The sequence below is a fragment of the Chiloscyllium plagiosum genome, unplaced genomic scaffold (genome assembly GCF_037043375.1).
Source record: "Chiloscyllium plagiosum isolate Xiang-an unplaced genomic scaffold, Cpla_swu_hap1 HiC_scaffold_16, whole genome shotgun sequence".
Classification (NCBI taxonomy): domain Eukaryota; kingdom Metazoa; phylum Chordata; class Chondrichthyes; order Orectolobiformes; family Hemiscylliidae; genus Chiloscyllium; species Chiloscyllium plagiosum.
In genome coordinates this window covers 39,867,406-39,893,928 of record NW_028270154.1, presented here as the reverse complement: position 1 = coordinate 39,893,928, position 26,523 = coordinate 39,867,406, and the positions used below count along the sequence as shown (strand labels likewise).

The 26,523-nt window shown below is 42.6% G+C and overlaps 1 protein-coding gene across 1 annotated transcript in view; it reads right to left on the bottom strand.

The window, feature by feature from the left end:
* LOC122556620 (SMAD family member 5) overlaps window positions 1-14,185 on the bottom strand; it is a 67,338-nt gene extending 53,153 nt beyond the window's left edge. Inside the window, exon 1 of the mRNA XM_043703526.2 lies at window positions 14,057-14,185. The gene's annotated coding sequence lies outside the window, so the exon portion shown is untranslated. The remainder of the gene's footprint in view (window positions 1-14,056) is intronic.
* Between the last annotated feature and the right edge of the window lie 12,338 nt (window positions 14,186-26,523).

Here is a 26,523-nt window from a genome sequence, read left to right as displayed (position 1 = left end):
ATGGGGAAATAGTAACCATAATATAATAATTGGGGAAAAAACAAAGATCATTTTTTTAAAAATCAGGAAATAAAGACATTACCAAAAATGTTTAGATACTGACAAATTCAGAAACATCTGTCGGAGAAGTATGTAAATGGAAATAAGAAATCAAATGTAATTACAGAACTTGAATGACATTGCAACTTTTACAACTTTAGGTCTTCCCAAATGGCTTTACAACTGATGAAACACTGTTGAAATGCAATAATATCAGAAAACACAGCTGTGTACCCGCACACCAAGGACCTACAAAGAGCAAGAGTTCAAGTGCTTTAGTTTTGTTATTTAATGGATAACTATTAGCCAGAACAACAGGAGACCACACTGTAGCATCAGCCAAAGGTATGTGATTGATTCTTTATAGCGAAGCTTGAACCCACATCTTCTCAACACATTGGCTAGAATTCTACCATTTAACTGAGAAGACCTAATATGAGGGGAACAAAGAAAATTTGCAAAACCAAGGTAATAAAAGGAATTTTACATAAATATGTATTAATAGTGCGAACACAAGCATATTAGGCATACATAATATATTTTGGAGCTTAAATTCAGGGATCCTTTGGTGAAAAAGGGAACATACAGCTACTCTAATTATAACTGCACCAGAGGATTGGATGGTGGCAACAAAAGGTGACTATTTTCAAAATGAATACAGCGACAAGACAATTACCAGACTTCAATTATCAAATTACTGCTGCCTGTACTACAAATGAAATGCATGGGTTTATGGATAAACAGCAGCTAATTAGAATGGAGCACATATTTCCAAAAGGCAGATCATGTTTGACAAATCCATAAATCACTTTTAAAAAGTTTCAATGAATGCACCTTACAGTGTAAATTGCAAGACATTTGTAAACGTATTACAACATAAATACAGCACAGGAATTTAAGCAGCATGTAACCACCTGGAGATAGAGACTGTTGGAAGGCAGAACATGAGTGCTTTTTACAGAAAGCCCTATTGGAGATACTCTGCTATATCTTTATGTTTGTGTGTGTAACATTATCTGGATTAAGTAAATAACAAAGTTTGCTAATCATCCTAAATCGGAGGATATTGGCAAACTGTGCTGAAAAATCAGTCACTGGTAAGATGACTTTGCAGGATAGCCAGAAAATGGGGGGCATGGATGTAGTTCAATGTATAACGATTGTGAATGAATGGAAATATAGGGAAAATAAAGGAAAATCCAATTTTCAGATTTCAAACAGGGCAACAGGTCTGCAACATAACGTGAAAAGTTGGAGTTTTAGACAGATACATCTGCAAAATTCCTGTCTTTTTATGTCAAGGCAACAAAATTAAGAAGTGGTAATGTCAGCCAGTGCAGAATTTGATTCAAGCAATGTAAAAGGTACAGTACAGTTAGTGTGTTATACATGAATACAAAGACAAAGATTTTCTCTACTGCAAACCATCTTCTTAATCCATAATTCCCTCCATCTCACCAACAAAGAGGATCACAGACTTCTTTGGCACAAACATCAAGAAAACGATCATCTGTATTTGCTATATCCTTCGCACAATCTCAAGTGACCAAACTTTATTTGCCCTACCCTAATACTGTCTGTTCAGAAATCTTATTACATATCTATGAAGCAGATGCGATTTGAACCTGATTGAGAAGTTGAGATATTACCGCCATACCACACCTGCCACCCTCCTCCCACCCTCTCTAAGCTCACTTGGTTTCCTTGATTCTACTACCATTGATTTGATCACCTTTCCCTCCTCAACCCAACATTAGCCAACCTTGTGAATGGTTCTCTCTCTCAGGTGTTCTCTCACTCTCTCTCCTTTAACTATCTTCACCCACTCTAATTTCTCTCCACAGAATAAAAAGGCATATATCTAAATGGTGCAAGATTGCAAAACATCTTGATTCTCAACGATGAATTGCCAAAGGTTAGTATGCAGGTACAGCAATTAGGAAAGCCAACCGAATGCTAAGATTTATCACAAGGGGTTCTGAATACAAAAGTAAGATGGTTTGCTCCAGTTATACAGGGCATTGGTGGGACTACGTTTGGAATACTATGCACAGTATTGATCACCTTGCATTGGAGTCAGTTCAGGGATTTACTAGATTAATAGCTGAAATGGGTGAGTTATCTATACAGGAAAGATTGAAGAGGCTAGACATCTACTGCTGAATTTAGAAGAGCAAGAGGCAACTAGGTTAAAACAGAAAGTTCCAAAGGGTCTTGATAAGGCAGATTCAAAGAGGATGTTTCATCTTGTGGTAAAATGGGGAACTCTAAATATCATTTTAAAACAGAGATGAGGCAAAGCTTTTAATCTCAATGATGACAACCTTTGGAATGCTCATCCTGAAAAGGTATTGGAAGCAGAGTCCTTCAATACTTTTAACGCAGAGGTAGATGGATTCTCGTTAAGCAAGGGATTGTAAGGTTATCAATGACAGGCTGGAATCTGCATTTGAAGTTACAATCATATCAACCATGATCTTCTTAAATGAGACAGCTGGTTCAACAGACTGAATAGCCTACTCCTGCTTCAGATTCACTTGTTCTGTTTACAATATTGATGCCATATTTGAAACAAAGATGAGTTTCCGACCTTATACTAGGACTTCCAGTTTCCACTCCATGATCACCCAAGTTGTCCTTCTCAGATCCTTGCTAATGAAACCCTCATTCATTCGAGTTACTACTTCTCAAGTTGAATATTCCAACTTTTGTTTTCTGCTGACTGATGCCTGCACACAACCATCCATAAACAAGGCCATCTTAAAACCGTGCTATCTATATATTGACCTGCTGCAAGTTTCGGTCATCTATTAGATCTGCCTGCTGACTCCTGGCAACACCATGATTTCAAAATACTCAATGTTATTTTCAGATACATTCATGGCCTTGCACACCCCTATCTCGAATACACTCCTATGCCACATTTGAAATCTCTCCTTCAATTCTCTTCTTTTATTCAGAGGATGTGGGTGTTGCTGGCTGGGCCAGAATTTATTGCCCAAACTCAGAGGGCAATTAAGAGTCAACAACATTGCTGGGAGTCTGGAAGTACACAAAGGCCAGACCAGGTAAAGACTGATTTCTTTCCCTAAGGAAACTGAACCAGATGATCTTATGACAATTGACAGTGGTTACATGGTCCTGACTGGAATAGATTTTTCATCCAGATTTCTTTTCAAACTGAATTCAAATTTCACCATCTGTCATTCAACCACACATCCTCAAAACACTAAACTGGGGGTCTGGGTTACTTCTGGGTAGAGTGACCACTACCATTGGTGTGTGCTTCTCTAATAATTTATTTATTGGTGGTGGGCATGCCTTCAGTTGCCTCTCTTTGGTATAGCTATAATCTTCTCTGCCTTTCCACCTCACTTCCCTCTTTAAAACTTACTTGATTTGACCAAGCTTTTCATTACCTGTTTTAATATCTAAATTGTTTCAGTGCCATACTATATTTTATAATGATCATGAGATGTTTCATTATGTCAAAGTCATTTTGTGAATTGGTGGTTGTCAGAGAAGATGACAAATTTGAGTCTTATTTTCCACTGTCTTCCTCCATCTCACTAATGTAAATTTTAAAGAGATAATCAAATGGAGGTTTTGATAAAGCAGACTGTAACAGATTATTCCACATGCGATGAAACAGTAATGAAGAGGCACTGAAATAAATTATGAAAAAGGTCAAATAGAAGACCAGGAAACATCTCTTCACTTGGGACGGGAGGTGACACAGGAGCTTAGTGTGAAATTCTGTGCCACTAATGACCTGCTTAGCTCTTAAGAAAAGCAGCATGATCTTGATGATCAGTCATCTATTCCTATACTGTAACATTCAGTATTCTTAAGTAGTCGAGTGTGTGTTGCTGAAAATGCACAGCAGGTCAGACAGCATCCGAGAAGCAGGAGAATCAATGTTTCAAGCAGAAGCCCTTCATCAGGGGCAAAGGGCTTAAGCCCGAAACAGCGATTCTCCTGCTCCTCAGATGCTGCCTGACCTGCTGTACTTTTCCAGCACCACACTCTCGACTCTGATCTCCAGCATCTGCAGTCCTCATTTTCTACTAGTATTTTTAGGAACACAAGATACTGTGTACTATATGAATACTGAAACAGCTCAATTTTGCAGATCATTAAAAATCAGGTTAATTTAGTAGCACTGATAAACAAATAATGCTTAAAACAGAGAGCACAGAACAATATAGCGCAGAACAGGCCCTTCGGCCCTCAATGTTGTGCCGACCTGTGGACCATTCTCAGCTCATTCGCCTACACTATCCCATCATCATCCATGTGCTTATCCAAGAATTGTTTAAATCTCCCTAATGTGGCTGAGTTAACTACATTGGCAGGCAAGGCATTCCACGCCCTTACCACTCTGAGTAAAGAACCTGCCTCTGACATCTGTCTTAAATCTATCACCCCTCAATTTGGAGTTATGTCCCCTCGTACAAGCTGACGTCATCATCATAGGAAAAAGACGTTCATTGTCTACCCTACCTAATCCTCTGATCATCTTGTATGTAGAGCAGAAGGAACATTTTGAAACAGAACTGTTAAGACAAGGAATATATTTTCAGAGTTATAGGTCGAGGCAGAGGCAATAGAAGCTTTCAACTCTAGATTGAATTGGCAGATGAACAAAAACAGGTTCTGGGTATGGAAGCAGCTGGGAAAATGCAATCGAAATTAACTGCTTGTATAAAAACAAAATGCCAACATGAACTGTTGGTCCAAGTCAGCTGTTTTAATGTTTGAATTTATGTGTGTATACATTTATATTTAGATGAAATATAAAACTGCAATGTTCAGTAGTTTCTGACAATAGTAACTAAATAAAAATCAAATAAGTGTAATAGTTTCTTCAGATGCAAAATTTAAACAGAATGGGTCGAGATTTAGACCACAAAAATATTTATATAAAACTGACATGCTCATGCTGCTAGTTGTCACAATATGTTTACATTTTTTATAAAAAGATGTCTATTGAAATTACTTACTGAAATTCAGAATGTTCCTTTTTTAAAAAAATACATTTTACAAAATTTGAAGTTGCCCCAAGTGATTAATTTCATGCGAGAGGATCCAACTACTTTATTTCTTTTTCATAATTCTAGCTCATGATTCCTGTGTAACTTGAATTCACAGTGTTACACATGTTCACATTAGAAGAAACTAAATTAATCAAAACTGCTTTAACTATTGCCAATTACAGGTCATATACTACATAATTTCCATTGATACAAAGCAATAGTTTTATTACAACATGAATTATGCAGTCCAACTTGGATATCTGAGCAAACAAATGGCAGAGGAACTGAAAAGATTTGGTGCATCAGTCTTCACACTGGAAGACATCAGCAGCATACCAGAATTTCAAGAGAATGTGGGGCAGAGGTGAGTGTTGTGCCACCACCAAGGAGAAGGTGCTGGGAAAGCCGAAAACTCTGAATGTGGATAAATCACCCGAACCAGAGTTCAGAAGTAGATAGTGGGGAGATAGTAAAGGCATAGGTGGTGATGTTCAGGAAACACTGGAGGCACAGATGGTCCCACAGGACTAGAAAATGGCTAATGCAACACCTCTGCTAAGAAAAGAGGGAGGTAGAAGACAGGAAATTATAGGCTGGTTTGTCTGACTTTGGTTGTTGGTAAGATTTGAGAGTCCATTATAAAACATGAGATTGCAGAATACTTGAAAGGCAAAGAGTGGGGATAAAGGAGTCTTTTTCAGGATGGCAGCTGGCACCAAGTGGAATTCCACAGGGGACAGTGTTGGGACCATAAGTATTCACATTCCATATTAACCATCTGAATGAAGGAACTGAGGGAATTCTTTCTAAGTTTTCAGATGACCAAAAGATAGGTGGAGAGACAGGTATGTTGAGGAAGGTGAGAATCTGTAGGAGGATTTGGATAAGCTAGGAGAGTGGTTAAAGAAGTGGCAGACGGAATACAATGTGGGAAGGCGTGTGGTTATGCAGTTTGGTAGGAAGAATAGAGGCATAGTCTATCTTCTAAATCGGGAAAGGCTTTGGAAGTCTGAAGCAGAAAGGGACTTGGGAGTTAAGGATTCCCTTAATGGTAACACACAGGTTCAGTTGGCGTTAGGAAGGCAAATGCAATGTTAGCATTCATTCAGGAGGTCTAGAATACAAAAGCAGAACAGTACTGCTGAGGCTTTATAAGGTTCTGGTTAGACCACATTTGGAACAATGTGAGCAATTTTAGGCCTCGTATCCAAGGAAAGACTTTGTGATCTTGGAGGGGGCCCAGAGGAGGTTAAATGAATGATCCCAAGGATGAAGGGCTTGTCCTATGCGGAACGGTTGGGGACTCTGGGTCGGTACTCAATGGAGATTTGAAGAATTGGGGGGGGGGGGGGGGGGAAGAGAACTAATTGAAACTTTCAGAATACTGAAATAAAGCAGACGTGGAGAAGATGTTCCACTAGTAGAAGAAAATACGACTCAAGAGTGCAGCCTCAGATTGAGATGTGGAATTTCTTCAGCGAGTGGGTGCTTAATTTGTGAGCTCATCACTACAGATGACATTGAGGATGTCGAACATGATGTCATTATTTAAGAAAGATGGTAAGGCAAAACTAGGGAACTAGAGACCGGTGTACCTGATATCAGCAGTGGGTAGGATGTTGGAGGGAATTCTGAGGTACAGGATTTACATGCATTTGGAAAGCAAGGACTGATTAAGGATGGTCAAAGTGGCTTTGTGCATGGGAAATCACGTGTCACTAACTTGACTGAGTTTTTTGAAGTGAAAAAGAAAATCGATGACGGCAGGGTGGTGGAAATGGTCTATATGGACTGCAGCAAGGCATTTGACAAGGTTTCATATGATCGACTGGTTAGCAAGCTTAGAAGATATGACATTCAGGGAGAGCCAGCAACTTGGATACAAAATAGGCTTGAAGGTAAGAGCCAGAGGGTGGTGGTGGAATGTTGCTCTTTGGACTGGAGGCATATGACTATGAGACATTAACGAGTTAATTTGCTCTGGTGACCTTTAGGAAACTGGATGTCCCAAGGCTAGGGTGGAATGCCTCTGGTTCGCAGGTAGATTGTAAGGAAATCACATTCCCATTGCTTGGCATTCAAAGCCATTTGCATGGCCATTTCCTAGTTATTCAAAATCTATTTACATTGTCATCTACTATTCACGTTTTCATCCCCTATTCAGTAATCAATAAAAACATTACAGTTGGAATTTGACTATAGTCCCCTATAGTCAAATGATTTGCAACTGATTAGACCATTACATTGTTTCTGAGGATGAAGTAGTCACTGCATTGTGTCTTGAATGGTAAGTGACAGTGGGGGAATGGCTGGGGTTTGTCTTGTGGCTATTACTAACTGCGTTGCAAAGATTTTGTATAAAGGAAGGGCTGTTTCCTTTGTTCAGGGACAGCTTCTGCCATGACGCCATAAGCCTTGCGAGGTGTGTATTAAAGTTTCCTCCAGAAAGCTTGTAGTGTACTGTGTTTAATAAATTTGGTTGTTGCTCACAAAAGTTGGCGTTTACAGTTGCATCAAGTGAGTAAGGGTCTCAGAGAAAAAAAAAACAACATATAGTGGCAGCAGTAGAATTCCAACATACATGGACCTTCCAGGTGGGCTGAATAAGCCATTTTGAGTGTTGGATGCATGAAACGGATGGGCCCACAAGGCGAGATTCACCTTGATCTCTCTCTCTCTCTCTCTAAACTTAACAGACCCCTCATCTCCTGGGACTCTGTGATGATGTAATCTCTGATGTAACTCGCACAACAACAAGTCGCTTTGCACAAAACTGGGTTTAATTGGGGTTCAGGTCCCCTGGTTTAATTGGAGTTCGAGACCCCAGACATATAGGCTAAGAATAGGGGTTTGGGTCCCTGTGAGAAGTGAGAATGGAGGTTAAAGTTCCCTAGGTAAAAGGAATTTGGATTCCTCTCGTGGCAAGGTTTGAGGCTCCAGAGCATTAAAAAAAGTTAGAAATCAGGAACTTCAAAGAAATACATCAAACAAAATGTGTTACTTTTTAAAGTTATTGCCTTTGTCCCCCAACCTCCCCTGAGAAGTACTTTTAGGATAACGTGGCATCACTGGGAAAAGGAGGAGAAAAAGTGGGGCTGGTCCACTCGGATCCCAACAGTGAAGTGCATTGACTGTCACGGAAGCTTTGTCCAGGTTTTTGTCGAGAGAGTATCAGTTTCTAGACTGTGGACTCAACTCTGCAAGTCCTTCTTTTGGGGGAAGGGGATGGCATGGACTGCGGAGCCATGTGGTCCGCTGCGAGGGTTTTCTCTTTTCATAAGTGTAATTTCATCGAGAGGATGCGAATAAAAAGAGAAATGCTGAAATTAAGTTTGGACTAATACTGGAGTTGAAAAAGGAAGTTTCAATATAAATTATACCATACTGAAAGTGTTTGATATTTAATTATTTTGGTTTGTTAAAGTACTGGTTCAGAAAATATCAAAGTAAGTGTTTTGCTTTATTTGAATTAGGATCTCAATTAAATGTGTTTTGCGGGCTATGTAATAGTGCAGATTTTGTTTTCATATTATTATACAACATTATGTCCTTTTTAAAATTATCAAACTTGCAACCTTAAAACAAATTCATTGAGGACCTTGAACCCCTGGTTTGCTTGAAATTCTACAATGTCTGTATATAAAAAAAATTGTGTCAGTGGTCATTCTTTAGCCAAACGAGAGCATTGTATTATAATATCTTTGCTGCTATGTTTTCAATGCAAACTGTTCACAAAAAGAAGATTGCATTTTAAGTTTGATGTTTAGTTAAGATTTTAAAGAATATTAGAACTTGAGGCTGAGCTGTTTTAGTTCTCTGACCAGGGCAGCATGGGGGCTCAGAGGTTAGCACTGCTGCCTCACAGCGCTAAGAATTGGGTTCGATTCCTGGCTCGGGTGACTGTGTGAAGTTTGCACATTTTTCCTGTGTCTGCATGTCAAAGGGAAAGGGGTCTGGGTGGGTTACTCTTCGGAGGATGTGGACTGGTTGGGCCTCCAATTAGATTAGATTAGATTAGATTGATTCCCTGCAGTGTAGAAACGGACACTTCGGCCCAACAAGTCCTCACCGACCCTCCGAAGAGTAACCCACCCAGACCCATATCCCCACATTTACCCCTGACTAATGCACCTGACACTATGGGCAATTTAGCATAGCCAATTCACCTAGCCTGCACATCTTTGGACTTTGGGAGGAAACCCACGCAGACACGAGAAGAATGTGCAAACTCCACACAAACAGTCGCCCGAGGCTGGAATCGAACCTGGGACTCTGGTGTAGTGAGGCAGCAGTGCCAACCACTAATCTCTTGGCATTCAAAGCCATTTGCATGGCCATTTCCTAGTTATTCAAAAGCTATTTACATTGTCATCTCCTATATTTACTTTTTCAGCCCTTCAGAAATCAATAAGAACATTACAATTGGAATTTGACTAAAGTCCCCTACAGTTACAAAAGATGATTTCCAACAGATTTGACCATTAAAGGGATGATTTGCACAACATTGTTTCTGAGGATGAAGTAGTCACTGCATTGCGTCTTTAATGGCATGCGACTGTGGGGGAATGGCGGGGGGTTGTCCTGTGGGTATTACTAACTGTGATGTAAAGATTTTGTATAAAGGAATGGCTATTTCCTTTGTCAAGAGAGAGCTTCTGCCATGACCCCATAAGTCCTGCGAGGTATGCGTTAAAGATTCCTCCAGAAAACTTGTACTGTTTGTATTTAATAAAATTGGTTGTTGTTCACAGAAGTTGGCGCTTGCAGTTATATCAAGTGTCTAAGGACCTCAGGGGGACAAAAAAAAACTTAACAATTAGACGTGCTGGGTCCATTGCTTTTTTCATTGATTCAAATTACTTGAATGCAATTATAGGAGGAGTATATTAGTCAGTTTGCAGATGACCAAACCTGGTGGGGTAGTAGACAGCGAAGGAGGTTACCTCAGAGTACAATAAGACCTCGATCAGATGGGCCAACGGACTGAGGAGTGGCAGATGGAGTTTAATTTAGATAAATGTGAGGTGTTGCACTTTGTAAGGCAAATTAGGACAGGATTTGTACACTTAATGATAAGGTCCTGGGGCATGATGCTGAATAAAAACCTACGGGGCAGGCTCAGAGTTCCTTGAAAGTGGAGTTGCAGGTAGACAGGATTGCGAAGAATGTGTTTGGTATGCTTGCCTTTATTGATCAATGCAACACCGAGTATAGGAGTTGGGACGTCATGTTGCAGCTATACAGGACATTGGTTAGACTACTTCTGGAATATTGCATTCAATTCTGGCCTCCCTGCATGAGGAAAGATGTGAAACTAGAAAGGACTCAGAAAAGATTTACAAGGATGTTGCTAGGATTGGAGGGTTTGAGCTACAGAGAGAGGCTGAATAGGCTGGGGCTATTTTCCCTGGAATGTCACAGACTGAGGGGTGACTTTTACAGAGGTTTATAAAATCATGAGGGGCATGAATAGGGCGAATAGCCAAGATATCTCTCTCTCTCTTTGCCCCTCCCCCCACAGTAGGGGGTCCAAAACTAGAGGGCATAGGTATAAGGTGAGATAAGAAAGATTTAAAAGGGACCTATGGGGCAACTTTTCACACAGAGGATGGTTTGTGTTTGGAATGAGCAGCCAGTGGAAGTGGTTGAGGCTGGTATAATTACAACTTTTAAAAAGCATCTGGATGGGTACAATGAATAGGATAGGGTTTAGAGGAATAGGAACCAAATGCTGGCAAATGGATCTAGATTAATTTAGGTTAACTGGTCGGCGTGGACGGATTAGATGGGTTTTTTTCCATGCTGTACAACTCCATGACTCTATGTCTTGTGGGTTAAGTCATGTGAAGAGCTGAACAAAAAACCTGCAATTTTGTACCCGCTGATAATCCGGATTTTAAAAGATTTCCCAGACAGCTTGATAAACCATTTGAGAAACCTTTTAGATTTCGGAGCTGTCTAGTTAATTTAGGAAATGTTGTCACTTTTCTAATAGCATTTTTCAAGTTTAAGCTGAAATGAAGTACCAATGTACAAATCTCAGCACATGCATCATGTATGAACTGAATTCAACCTTTTCTGCCAAAGAACCAACATAAAACCCAGAATATTAATGTTCATAACTGTCCTTTGTCAGTCAATGCAAGTAACTGCAGTCTAACAGTGTCCATTAATGGAAAAAATAATAAACTATCCCTTAAAAAGGTGATGGAAGATGTTGTCAACAATGCTAACAAACAGCACTTACACAGTAGTAACCTACTCAGATCAGAGGGTAGAAATTCTGAGGGAAATAACAGACTCCTCAAAGCCAGTCAACCATCTTGGAGGCAAATATCAGAAGTATGACAGAATACATACACCTGGCTGTGGAGTACAACTTGAACAACTCTCGAGAGGTTTGAAACTATCTTGGACCAAGCAGCACATTTATTCACTCCTTCTACAACTAATGCAGGGACAGTTGTGCATACTATCTGTAAAATATGTTGCAACAATTCATCAATAGTCCACTGACTACACCTTCTGAACCCACAATTTCTACCATCCAGAAGGACAATGGGCAACAAATACAAGGTGGTCATGTGGGCGGCACGGTGGCACAGCGGTTAGCACTGCTGCCTCACAGCGCCAGAGACCCGGGTTCAATTCCCAGGCGACTGTCTGTGTGGAGTTTTCACATTCTCCCCGTGTCTGTGTGGGTTTCCTCCGGGTGCTCCGGTTTCCTCCCACAGTCCAAAAATATGCAGGTCAGGTGAATTGGCCACGCTAAATTGCCCGTAGTGTTAGGTATGGGGTAAATGTAGGGGTATGGGTGGGTTGCGCTTCGGTGAGTCGGTGTGGACTTGTTGGGCCGAAGGGCCTGTTTCCACACTGTAAGTAATCTAATCTAATCATGCTCATCGACTGTAACTGTACTACTGTGCCTTCAATGTCACTAATCAAAGACTGCATCTCCCTTCCTCAGAAGTGTACTTACATGAAATGGACTGCAGTTGTTGAGGCAGCTCACTTAAAAAGTGAACAGGGATTGGATATAAATGTCAGCCTGGTCAGGGAGGCCCACATCACACAAAGTTTTTAAAAATGCTTAGTTTACTGCAAAAATACATTATACATCAACATAATTACGTCAGTCACCAAAGCTGGGTGGAGCTAACATTTTCGAATGCTTGTCTCTAGGCAATATATTTTTTCAAAGCTATTTGATGGATTTCAATGAAACTTGGTACACCTATAGGACATGGCCCAAGCAAAAAATAATTAGGTTTTGGCAAAGATGTAGATCCAAATTCTGGGATTTTTTTTAAAAAACCAGTTAACATTGGAAAGATATGACAAACTGCCTCTTTTCTTCAAGAAATAAAGAGATTAAGAGATAAGCAAAAAGCAATTGCCCAACAATGAAAAGGTGATGTTGGCCAACGCAGAGGGAAAGGCAGAAGAGGATAATAGCCACAGCAGCTGGGTAGGTCACATGCAATAAACACAAAAGATTCATGCAAATAATCACAGCACAGAAATGCAAAAGGATAACACTAAAGAAGTGTCTTTGCATTTTTTGTGGGGCAAGAGAAAAGTAAGCCTACTCAGGACAACAACTATGTAAAATATTAGTTATACTGATTAAATACATAACTAAGATACATTAATACAGTACAATTCACAACTTAATTATACATAGTCACTCTTCACCTAACCCTGTGAAATTGTAATCTCTTAATTTTTACTTTCCCTTCAAAAAAGTGGGATTTAATTTCCTCACTGATATTTGAAATTCAGGATCGGTGTCCCCAGTACAATTTCAACAGAAATGTAATGCTCATATGTAATTTCTTGGAGCTTTTAAGAAATGATTGGTACAATTTACAACAGTGCCTACACACATTAACATGTGACACTTTAGTTTATTCGTTAGCTTGTAGTGTGATTTATTTAGAATCGGCACTTTGGAACATCGATGAGCTTACCTATCGGAACATTAAAAAGAAATCCCTGTATTTTTCTATAACCCCAACAAACAAACTGATTCAGAGTGCGTACACATTAAATGTAATTGTTACAATAATCTCGAACCGTAATGTCTTTGAAAAATAAATGTGGATACAAAATGACATTCAATCAGAAAACCTTCTTTGCAAAGTTAGTCCGCCCTAAACAAGCAGATTTGCGGCCGCTATATAAAGACCAAAACATTGATTAAATGTAAAAGTGCTTCAAAGTCTGTGAACTGCCTTCGAGTTTGGCAGATTCTGGATAATGGTTCAACAATCCAGCAGCTGCTGTTCTCCTGCCGAGAACAGAACCCAACATTCAACATCCCACACCCCCCCCACCCCCCACCACAACCAGATTCACTACCATCCGATCAGATTTCCTTTCAACCACCGGCTTTCCTCCCGGGAGATCACACACCCATCTCTTTCTCAGGTCTATTACAAGGTTGGGACAGACAAGGTTCGGGAACTAGACGTTTCACCCTTTGTTCCTCAAAGCGAAAATAAACAAAATCATTTTGATCATCCCCCCCATCCCGCTTGACAAAGTGCGCAATAAATAGCCGCAACTATAACTGCGGACGGGACACAGCGCCCACTTCCTAAAACTTTCTACCTCAGTCTGTCCCCCCCTCCCTCGGCAGCCATTGCGGTAAACACATCCCCCTCGGTCCCGCTGCAGTTTCAGGCCGAGCCCGGGCCCAGCAAAACCACATCCCCGAATAAAGGCGGCTCTCCCGGGGCATGGCGCTGGGAGAACAACTGGGTACAAGTAAATACTTCCAGCTAAATATCAGCCGAGAGGTTTGAAACGGCTGGAGCCGGGGATGGGGCGGCGGGAGGGGGATTGGTGCAGCTCCCGGCCCGAGGCCCGGGGCGACGCCATGTCCCGGACTCCGCTGGAAAACTTCACAAAAACCGCCCGCCTGGAGCGGGGCAACCCCGCCACCACACTCCCAAAACCCGCCGCTATTCTCCCGGTACCTGGAATTCGGCACTTCTGCCAGCTTTCCGCCTCTTTTGTTGATTTTTTCCCCCTTTTTTGTCTCTCTCTCTCTCTCTCCCTTCCTTCTCCTGAACTTCTCTCTCGGATCCAGAGAGGAGCTGGCGACGCTCAGACTGCAGGCGGAGCACAGGGAGGGAGAGAGAGTAACCCTCCGCTAGCGGGCTGGGTGGGGGAGGGGCAGGGATCAGCAGGGAGGACAGTGACATTGGGGGGGGGGGTGAACTTAGGCGGTGAGGGTGATGGAGGGGTGAGCGTGATTGGAAAGTGGGGTGAACAGCATGGGTTGGGGCTGGATGGGGTGAACAGGGTGGGGGTGAATGGGATGGGACGATGAGGGGTGAACGGGATGGGGGTGAGAGGGAATCGGGGGGGGGGGGGGTAGAGGGTGAACGGGAGTGGGGTGGAGGTGAATGGGGGGGTGAGGGTGAACAGGGTGGAGGTGAGGGTGAATGGGGAAGGAGAGGATGATTAGGGGGTGAGGGTGAATGGGGAAGGGTGACGTGGAGGGTGGGGGTGAATCGGGGTTGAGGGTGAATTTAGGCGGTGAGGGTAATCGGGAGGGGGTGAGGGTGAATTGGGAGGGGGAGGGGGAGGGTGAATTGGGAGGGGGAGGGGGAGGGTGAATTGGGAGGGGGAGGGGGAGGGTGAATTGGGAGGGCGAACAGGGAACTGGAGGGTTAACAGGGGTGAGGGTGAACAGGGGAGGAGGTGAGGCTGAATAGGTGAGGGTGAACGGGGGGTGGAGAGGATGAGCAGAGAGGTGAGGGTGAACAGAGATGGGTGGGGATGGGCAGGGGGTTGAGGGTGAATTTAGGCAGTGAGGGTGAACGGAGGAGTTTGAGGGTGAATGTGGCAGGAAAGAAATGGACATGAAGGTTGGGGAGGAGGGGTAGAGAGAGATATGAAGGAGGAAGGGGTGAGAAAGAAGGACAGTAAAGGGAGGGGAATAGAAACATCAATGGTGAGGGGAGGGGGAAAGAAGGACATCAAGGGGAGGGGGAAAGAGGGACATCAGGGTAGGGCAGAGAAGGATATCAAGAGGCAGGGGAGAGAGGGACATCAAGGGTGAGGGGAAGTGGCAAGAAAGAAGGACATCAAGAGTGGGAGAGCGGACCATCAAGGGTGGGGAGAGGAGTGGCAGAAAAGGACACCAAGGATTGGGGGGGAGGTGAGAGGGATATCAAGGTTGTGGGGGGGGGAGGAGAGAGAGAGGGATAATCCAGGGTTAGGGGAGGAGAGAGGGATATCAAGGATGGGTTGAAACTTTATTGCTGGAACAGCACAGCAGGTCAGGCAGCATCCAGGGAACAGGAGATTCGACGTTTCGGGCACAGGCCCTTCTTCAGGAATCAAGGATGGGGCCTCAAAGAGGGAAAGAAAATGATTATCAAGTGTGGTAGATCAATATTGTGGGATGTGGGAGATGGAATTTGATGGGATAAAGGTGAGATTGTGTGGGGACGGGAATACTTGTCAGGGGAGAGGAGAGATGTTATTGGGGGAAGAAGATATTGGGGGTCAGGATATCATGGAATATCGGGAGTGGGGAATATCTTGGGGAGGGGAATTACATGGGCAAGGGGGAATATCAATGGGAGAGATTGGAGGCAGGTATCAGGGACGGTGGAGGGGGAGTGTCATGATGGGAGTGACACTGTGGGAGTGGAGGAGCGAACATCACAAGAGGAGTAACATTGCAAGGAATGGGGAAATATCATGGGGTGTGGTTAAATGGAAGGGATCATCACAGAATGAAGCACAGCAATGAATGGAATATATCATAGGGAAAAGCATGAATAGGGTAGAATATTACAGAGAGAAAGGGAATGGAGGGAAACTATAAAAAGGGTGAGGAAATGGAGAGGTATTATCACACGTAGAGGGGTATCACAGGTAGAGGAAGAGTAGAGGATGTATAATACAGGGAGAGGAATGACTGGGGTAGATAATATGACAAAGCGAGATGGAATGGAGGGAGATTATCACTGGGAGGGGGGATGGAGGGGACTTATCTCAGTGACAAAAAGGTATATCATAACATGAGGGGAAAGGAGGGGGACTGGCATGGGGAAGGGATTATCATGGAGACGGTGGATAGGGGGGATTATCACTGTGAGGAAGGAGAATATCATAAGGTGAGGGAGAATGGAAGGGACTTTATCACAGAGGGAAGGGATTATCATGAGGACAGGAAATGGAAAGGGAATATCTTAGGGTGTGGTGGAATGGAAGGAGATTATCACTACCATAGTGGGAATAGGTTTAATACAGGAGGATAGAAAATAGAGACAGTTATCACAGATTGAAGGGAACGAAAGAAGTTATCAGAAGGAGAGGAAAATTGGATTAGAAGTATGGGGATGCAAACAGTGAGGGAATGCCATGTTATCACAGATTTACTTTACCACAGGAGTGGGGCATGAAAGGGTTATCAGTAATGCAAGGTGATAGTCAAAGATCAGAAATAGATGGGTAAGTATCACACAGATATGGAAGAAAGGTTAATTTTTCATTGGGGGAAGCTCTAATAGTGAAAGGCTCTCACCGGGAGAGTTAATGGAGAAGGAATTGAGGATCTTTCTTATCGGGAAATGTTTGATCATTTTCATGGGATAGAAAGGAATGGAGTCACGTTATCATAGAGTGTGGGAATGGGCAGGCATTATGAGGTTAAGGAGGAATAGAGGGGGAGTAACAGAGGGTAGGCATAAAATGAAGAGGATTATCAAGAGCAAGATAGGAAAGAAGAGCATTAATCACAGTGTATGTTGGCCAATAATCACATGGAAGGAGGTAAGAAGAACGTAGAGGGATAATCACATGGAAGGGGGTAACAGGGAATGGAGAGGAATGTGGTACTGGAAAAGTATAGCTGGTCAGGCAGCATCTGAGGAGCAAGAAAATCGATGTTCGGGCATAAGCACCAGACTCTCAATTCTGATCTCCAGCATCTGCAGTCCTCACTTTCTCCTAATGGAGGGGGATTGTCAAATGGGAGGAAGTAGCAAGGAATAGATGGAGATTATCTTTGGGTACATGGAATAAAGAATGATTATGATGAGAGTAACAGAATGCAAGAGGATTATCATGAGGGGGTGTCTCATGAACTACTTGGAAAATTGCGCTGATACTTGAGTCCCACTGTTGCTAGAGTGTTAGAGATTTAATCAAATTACTCAAAGTCCCCAGTTACTTATCTGATGAACTCAGGTTAACAGAAAACACTGATTAAGTTTCTATACTTAACAAGAAACTACTATTAGTTACAAAGATGTCGATTCTGACCAAGGACAAACAAAACAATAAATCATCAACATAACTCTACTATCTGGAACTCTGACACCTTTTTTTTTGTAAATATATTTATTAGCAATTTTTTTTTACTTTACAAACACATAAGATAATTGAAAAAAAAATCAATAACAAATATCAGTATAATAAAAAGAAAAAAAACACAAATTACAATACAACTACTACCTACTAATCACTAACCTACCCTATAATACAAAGCAAACCCTAACACTGTGCAAAGCAACACCAAAAAAAAGCAAAAAAAAACAAAATACAGAACAGCTATGCTCGGCGCTGAACTCCCAAACAAAGGAACGGGAGCATTGTATTAACCCGTATTAACTCGGGAGACCCCCTCCAGGGCTCAGGGCTTCACAAATCTAATCATCCTGGTTAAACAGACACCCTAGTTAAGATAACTGACAAATCTATATCCAAATAACTCAAGTAGGGCTGCCATGTCTTATAAAAATTGTCTGTTGTGTGGTGCACCATGTTGTAAAAAGGTCCAAGGGTATGTGCTCCATAATTAATTTCTGCCATCCCAGCAAGCCCAGTGGGTTCTCAGACACCCAATTCATCAGAATATTCTGTGCACAGTATGCAAGAATATTAAATAGTTTCTTCCCATGCCCATCTAAAGATGGTAAATTCGGTAGACCTAAGAGGAGAGATATCAGGTTTACTTTGACTTCAGTCCTCAATACCCTCCCTATCTCTCCCGCCACAGCGCTCCAATAAACACAGAGCCTGTGGCATGTCCAGAAGCAATGAGTAAGAGTATCTACACTTATTTTACATTTGGGGCACACTGAAGATGCCTCTTTTTCAAACTTTGCCAGACGGTCTGGTGCCAGATGAGTCCTGTGCAGAACGTTTAACTGCATAGCGCATGTCCTATTACTGATTGAGATCTTTCGAGCATTCTCCCATATGTTCTCCCATGTTTCAGAAGAGATCTCCACAGCCAGCTCTTGCTCCCAGACCTCACATAAAAGGTTAATATCCTGCCAGGCCCTGCCACCCAGCAGGCGATGGAGGGCACTAACCGAAAGGGTGCTTGTGAAATGTAGAAACAACCTCTCTGTATCGGGCTTATAAGGCTTAGTGAGAAGCATAGTCTTCTTCTGGATGAAATCCCTAACCTGAAAAAAATGGAAAAGATCTCTGCTGGGCAACCCATATTTGCAGCTCAGTTGCTCAAAAGACATCATAACCTCCCCCTCAAACAAGTTTCCCAAACTATAAACTCCTCTTGCTGCCCATAGTTTGAACCCTGAGTCCATGAGCCCTGGTCAGAACCCAGGCATGCCAACTCTAGGTGTAAATGGCGAAGTCTTGGTTAAACAACCCTCACTCTGACGCATTGCCCTCCATGCCTTGACTGTACTAGGTTCTGGCAATGGTCCATAACTGTCCTCACTATATCCATGAACAACAGGTTCACAAGAAAGCACTTTGCCTGGGAGGCCTCGATATCCAGCCATATTGAGTTTGGATCGTTACCTACCCAATCACAGACAAAGGACAGCAAGGAACTCAATTGATACCTCCTGATGTCTGGAAAATCAACTCCTTCCCCTCCATGAAGCAACTGCAATTTCGTAAGTTTGATGAGGGGCCGCTCACGATGCCATACAAATGAACCAAACCGCCCCATAAACCTCCGCAGTGTTGACCTGGGAAACATTATAGGGAGCATACGCATGGGATAAAGCAAACGATGAAGAACATTCATCTTAATGAGAGATATTCGGCCCACCCATGAAATTGGAAGAGCCTCCCATCTCTGGAGATCTTGCCTAATATTGTCGAGTAAGTGAGCAAAGTTAGTCCGAAATAACAGATCAAACTTGAGGGTAATAAAAATGCCTAGGTATCGGAACCTGCCCGTGACCACTTAAAAGGGAACTTAGGGCCACCTTCAACTTCTGGCACATCCTTAAGGTTCCCCAAAGGCATAGCCTCCGATTTTGCAACGTTGATCTTATATCCTGAAATAGTCCCAAATGAATTGATACATTGTATCAATTGGGGTACAGAGGTCATCGGGTTCACTAAAAACAGAAGGACATCAACTGCATACAGTGTAATCTTGTGTGGCCTCGATCCCACTTCCGCAGCGGTTATGTGGATGTTCTGATGAATGGCTTCTGCCAGCGGCTCTATCACCAACGTAAACAACAACAGTGCCGACTACCCCTACCAATCCTAAAGTTCCCAGATTTCATCCCATTGGTGATGACCGTGGCCAGAGGGTGGCGATATAAACCTCTACCCACCAGCAAAGACTCCACCCAACCCAAACTGTTCTAAGACATAAAAAAGATACGGCCATTCCACCCAGTCAAATGCTTTCTCTGCATCGAAGGTAGTCACCAACCCCTGAATCGATCGTTGCTGACAAACTTGGACCACATTCAACAACCTTCTAATATTATTAGAGGACCTACGGCCCCTTATAAAGCCTGTCTGGTCCTCTTTAATAATATGGGGCAACACCTTTTCCAATCTCAGCAGCAGGATCTTAGACAGAATCTTGAAATCTGAATTTAATGGAGAGATGGGCCTGTATGAGGCACAATCCTCAGGAACCTTTCCCTTCTTAAGAATTAGGGAAATATTAGCTTCTCTCAAAGATGGTGGTAAGCATCTATGCATATAGGAGTGATTGTACATCTCCAACATCGGCCCTGACAGAATTCCTATAAACTCCTTATGAACTCACCCGGAATACCATCAGGGCCAGGCGCTTTCCCACTCTGAAGTTGCCTAGCTGCCTCCTGTATTTCCGGAACTGTCAAGGGGGCATTAAGGAGAGAGGCCTGTTCCAAGGTTACCCCTGGGAGGTCCAGGTTTTAAAAAAGGTCTCCATTTTAGCCCTCCTGTCCTTGCAACTTTCAGCCCGATACAGTTCAGAGTAAAAGCTCTGAAAAGCCTCATTAATCTTTTTAGCGTCGAATGTAAGGACCCCGGCGCTGTCTCTGATTGCAGTAATGGATTGGGGAGCACGCTTTTTCCTCGTCAGGTACGCTAAATACTTCCCTGGCTTATCCCAGGCATATTCGAACAGCCTTTGTCTAACAAAAGCAAGTTCTTTCTTTGCGTTTTGTGGCAGTATTGAATTCAAGGCAGCCCGAGGGCCGTGATCCGCTGTAGCTTAGTCACCGAAGGCCGCGCAAAATGTGCTGCCTCCGCGGCTTTCAACCGCGTCTCAAGTAGACGCTGCTGTTCCTCCTTCTGTCGTTTCCAGCTTGCCGAATAGGAAATAGCTAATCCCCCAGCAAAGGCCTTAGCAGTCTCCCATAGCATAGATGGACTACTAGCCATGCCTGAGTTGATAGTCAAGAATTCCTGAAACTCCTTCAAAAAGTATTCTACAAATTTGAAATCCTTAAGGAGAAAAGGGTCCAAATGCCAGTGCCGCAGACCTAGCCCCTCACTCTTGGCCTTAACCTCCAAATACACTGCTGCATGATCAGAGATAGCTATATTCCCAATTTTACAACCCATAATCAAATCCAGAAGGGCCGAGGAAGCCAGAAAGAGGTCAATCCTCGTGTGATATTTATGTGGGTTTGAAAAAAAGGTGAAGTCCCTGCTGGTAGGGTGAAGACATCTCCAAATATCCACCAGCCCCAACTCCTTGCATAAGTCAACCATCTGCTTGGCCTGTGAAGAAATAGTTGGGGGCCCACAAGGCATCCTGTAAACTGTCGGATCCAAAAGACAATTAAAATCCCCCCCTATAATAATGTGCCGCGTTCCAAAAGCACTCAACTTAGAGAAAGCGCTAAACAAAAATTTGAGGGGACGTGCCAGAGGATAGAAAACATTTAAAATGCCATATTCCTCCCCATATATCAGGGCTTTAAGTATCCCAAACTGTCTATGCTCATATTTCACCTGCTCTAATAATGTAGGTAAGTACCGCCACTCCCCTACTTTTAGTAGTAAAAGATGTAAAGAATACCCGGTCATAACCCCCCCTGTTGTAATTTCAGATGTTCCCCATCCTCAAAATGGGTTTCCTACAACAAAGTGATATCAACCCTTTCCCTCTTAAGGCTAGAAAGCACTTTTTTCCTTTAAACAGGCGAATGACTTCCCTTAATGTTCCAGGTGCACCATTTAATAAGACCCTTAGCCATATCCCCTTTCAGAGACCCTTGAACCCCTGGGAGGGAGACCCCTGCTTATAAAGCGCCGAGCATAAGTAAATAAAGACTCATATAGTCGAAGAACTATATATACAAAAACTACTTTGCTGTAACTATAAACAACTTTTACTACCAAAAAACTACAAAAAACCCAACTATAAAACCTTGAAAGACTCTTCCCCCTGCCCACTGGGGACACTCACCCTACTCATCCCCTCCTTCACAGCTCCTTCAAACCCAGACTGTGCCCCAGCCTTAGATCGGAAAAAAACAAGGAGATGATCCTTAAATCAACAGAAAAAAGACCAAGTCAGGATGAGCACTCCACCCATCCCAGGCTTCATGTCACCCCTACTTGTGACTAAAAGAGAAACAGAAGAAACAAAAAAAAGAGGAGAGACAACAAAGATCATCCACAAAATTTCCCATCAGAAAATCCAGTTAATAAAAAAAGGAACAACTTATTCCAAAGTCTTTTACCCCCTTTCCAAAAAGGAAGTTATTAGGGAGAAAGAAAGGAATAAAAAAAAGGGAAAACATGGGGAAAGGTAGAAAAGAGAACAAACATTAACCATATTCTTCAGGCCAATCCATCTATTTTAAAATGTCCACAAAGTTTTTAGCTTTATCCACTGAGTCAAATATATAATCTGAGTCCTCATGGCTGAAACAAAGTACTGCGGGGTATCTCATGGAGTACTGGATGCCCAGGTTCCTCAGCCTCTTTTTAATTTAATCAAAGGACTTCCTCTTTCGAATTACAGCTGCAGAGAAATCCTGGAAAAACATGATTTTTGACCCCTTGTACAACAGTGCCTGTGGATCTTTTCCCAGGGATCTGGAAGCTTCTATGATATTTTGCTTGTCCTCATATGAATAGAAGTGCACTAGGACCGAGCAGGGGCACTGCACTGGGCCTGACCTGTGCACTGTAACCAGATAAGCCCTTTCAATCTGAAGCCTGCTGGACTCGATGTGAAGGCCCAAAAACTTCAGTAGTCAGCTTAGAAGCTGACTGGCTGCTCACCTTCCTCACCTTCAGGGAGCCCGACAATTCGGAGATTTATCCTCCGATCTCGATTTTCGAAGTTGTTGATATGGTCACGCAAGTCCCGCACCTCTCACTCCAGCACCTGGATCAGACTGGAGGAGGACTCCAACACAACTTCCAAGGCCTTAGTTCGACCCTCCACCTCCTCTAGCCGCTCCCCAAGACTCTTGATCTCCAGCTCATGCTTCTGCAGCATGGATGCGATAGGTTGGACCTGGGCATGAATCTCCCCACGGATCTCCGCAATTGCAGCCCCAACTTTCAAGGTAAGTCTCTCCATCGCCGCAGCCAATTCCTGTGAGTCTGTCAGGTCCTCGGGGGGTTCAGGAGAGGCTGCTGCAGTCTCTGGTATGCCTGGTGCTGCAGGGGAGTATCCGCCCTGCTGCTGTTTGCTTGCTCCTTTTCCCTTTGGCATTCTTCCCACTCCCAAATATTAACAAATATGTGTTCTGTAAGGGTTTAAATTAATAATTCCACCACATAAGTTGGCCAAGGATGGCAAAAAACACCGGTATGCCTTGGCTGTTAGGCAGAGCTGTCCACAGCAGTTCTACAGAATTGCCGCCATCTTGCCGAGTCCTGACACCTTTCTTAAACCCTGACACACATACATATACATAGACTGATAAAGCTAAACATAAGATGGATATTGTGGTGGAGGAAAACAGTACTGGGAAACAAAGTTCAAAAGCATCTTTGGCTTCCCAAATCCTTCTGATCTGCAGGTTTCTAATCCTTTCCAAGTACTGTACTGAAGACACGAACTACTACAGTCTCTCCATCTCTGGCTGAAGGTAAAAGCCTATAGTAAATTGTGTGACAGAATAGCTAGCTGTCTTCCAGCTCTTGTTTTTATCTTCCAGTTTTGTTTACTTACTGCACTGAGGTTCAGACATTTTCTCTCCTCAAGTCTAGAGGCTCTGCCTCTGTATTGTTCACACCCTCTCTATTCAATTACCTTGAAGCCAGTAAGAGGGTTATTGTCGTGCTGATGGCTCCTGGCTTCTGCAATTTATCCTCAATGCACAAAGCAATCAATGATCTCTCTCTGGGTGAAACTTGCTCTGCACTTACCCATAGGCACCATGGCATCTTATACATCTTCGCCTAATGCTTGAACAAAACGAAAAGTAAATACAACTCACAATGAGTTCCAACAACTTGTTTGTAAAGGTATACCAACTTCTTCCACAGTGTTTGGAAAAGCTGACCTTTTTCCATCTTGGTCCACAATCTAAAATAAAGAGCAATAAAAAGGTGTGGTCTTTACATACCTTTACCTTTACAAAAGATGAAACACCATTTCAATAAAGCGTTTCATCATAAGGTAAATGACACACAATAAAACATGATTTGGAGGTGCCAGTGTTAGACTGGGATGTACAAGGTTAATCACACAACACCACGTTATAGTCCAACAGGTGTATTTGGAAGGTCTGGCTTTCGGAGCACTGCCTGTTCATCTGGTGTTTGTGGAATATAAGACTGTAAGACACAGAATTTATAGCAAAAGTTTCCAGTGTGATGTAACTGAAATTATATATTGAAAAAGGCCTGGATTGTTTGTTAAGTCACTCATCTTTTAGAATGATCATGTTAGTTGCAGTTCTTTCATATGTAAATCCCATAATTTTTTAAAAGCTACATTCTCAAATGAACTTTAACAATAGATGCCATGTTGGCCCAGATAATGCATTGAAGGTGTGAGGTGCCCTGTGTGAGGCTGTCTGTGCCCCAATGTTCAGACTGATTCTATTTCTAAAAAAGGTATTTACAGAATCTTGCATAGATTCATGCAGTTTTTGAGCAAAATAAAATGTAATTCTACAAGTACAAATTCACCTCACAAATGTATATGTATGTGTGTGTGTGTGTGTATGTATATGTGTGTGGAGGGTATGAGTGTGAGACAGTGTGTGTATGTGTGTGAGTATTAGTGTAAAGGGGAATAAGTTTGTGAGAGGCTGTATGTGAGAGTCTGGGAGTGTATGTGTGAGCATATGAGAGAGAGCTTGTGTATGAGAGGGTCTGCGTGATTGTATGGGTGTGTAGGAGTATGTGTGTATCTATGTGTGTGCGTGTATAGTGCAGTGGGGTCACCTGTAGTGTGACATAAACCCAAGATCCCGTTTGAGGCCATCCCCATAGATACCGAACTTGGCTATCAGCCTCTGCTCGGCCACTTAACATTGTTGCCTGTCCCCGAGTCCGCCTTGGAGGATGGTCACCCGAAGGTCCAAGGTCAAATGTCCAGACTGCTGAAGTGTTCTCCGACTAGGAGGGAATACTCCTGTCTGTTGATTATTGTGCAGTGTTGATTCATCCATTGCCGTAGCCTCTGCTCAGTCTCGTCAATGTACCATGCCTCGGGGCATCCTTGCCTGCAGCATATGAGATAGACAACATTGGCCGAGTCACATGAGTACCTGCCATGTACAAGGTGGGAAGTATCCCCACCTGTAATGGTGGTATCCGTGTCGACATTCTGACACATCCTGTAGCATCTACCATGACAATGTTGTATGGTGTTGTCCTGAAAGCCGGACAGTTTGCTGCGAACGATGGTCTGTTTGAGATTTGGTGGTTGTTTAAAGGCGAGAAGTGGAGACATGGGGAAGGATTTGGCGAGGTGCTCATCCTCATTGATAACATGTTGCAGGCTGTGAAGAACATGGCAGAGATTTTCAACTCCTGGGAAATACTGGACAACCCTGTTGGTTACAGCTCATGTCTGTCTCCTGAGGAGGTCATTATGGTTTCTCACTATGCCACATCGGAACTGGCAGTCGATGAGTTGACCATCGTACCCTCTTCTTATGAGGCCATCTTTGAGTACTTCCAAGTGCCCGTCACATTCCTCCTCACTTGAATAAATCCTTGTATGCGTAGGGCTTGTCCATAGGGGATGTCAGTTTTAATATATTTCGGGTAGAAACTGGAGAAGTGTAGTATCATGAGGATATAATAAAACATGATACTTACTACTATCCATCCTTCATTCCCCTCCCCTTCTCATACCATGTACAATCATTCAGCATTTCTTAAAACTTTAAAATATTCTATCTTTTACACCCAGAACAACGCACCGATATCTTCTCCAGCAATGTGAATAATTTTAATAAACATTTGACTCACATCTATTGTCTGGCCAGCTGAAGAAGGATCATCTAAATATTGGAACCAGGGAGCAAAGACCATTGAACTGACTTTCCAATTTTTATCGTACATACAATAATCTATTTCTACCCGATTTGTTTGTCTGTATGTGTGAGGAGAGCTTATAAAAGGATTAGAGTTTTGATTGGTAGTGTTGCATGCCAATGATTTATATTTGTTTACCTGTAGTTATAATATAAATAATTATAATAAGTAATCATTCTTTGTTAGTACAGAAGCCTGTCCATGCTTTCTGTCAACCTTGGTCAGAAATGAAGGTAAGTTGGGGTACTGCCCATACTTTTTAAAAATGATTTAACATTTGGTGCGATGCTGGAAATAATGGGGTGTGATTATAGAACACGCTACCCCAACTGGTTATAACATATTGTAGTACATCCTGATGTATGTCCACAGTCTTATTGTACTTCTTAAGTGGTCTTACTAAACCCTCCCATTGTTTGTCCTTTAAATACAAGAACACAGCTAACTGTTCCAGTGTTGCTTGTTGACTTGGCAAAATGTCAGATGTACGTTTTATAAATTTTACCTTTCCTTTTATCTCAATCTTCTAGTATCTGTTAGCTTCCATTACTTTTGCCATCTGGCACAGATATTCATCTTTACCCTCTTCCCTGTGATGATATTGTTTCAACATGTTTAAATGACAGAATTGACTCTTCTTCCTGTGATCAAAAGTGTCTATCAGGTAACGTCACTCTACTAATCCTAACTACCTTGTAATGTACCACTGAACTTTGCTTTTGGAAGTTCACCTCACAAAGGC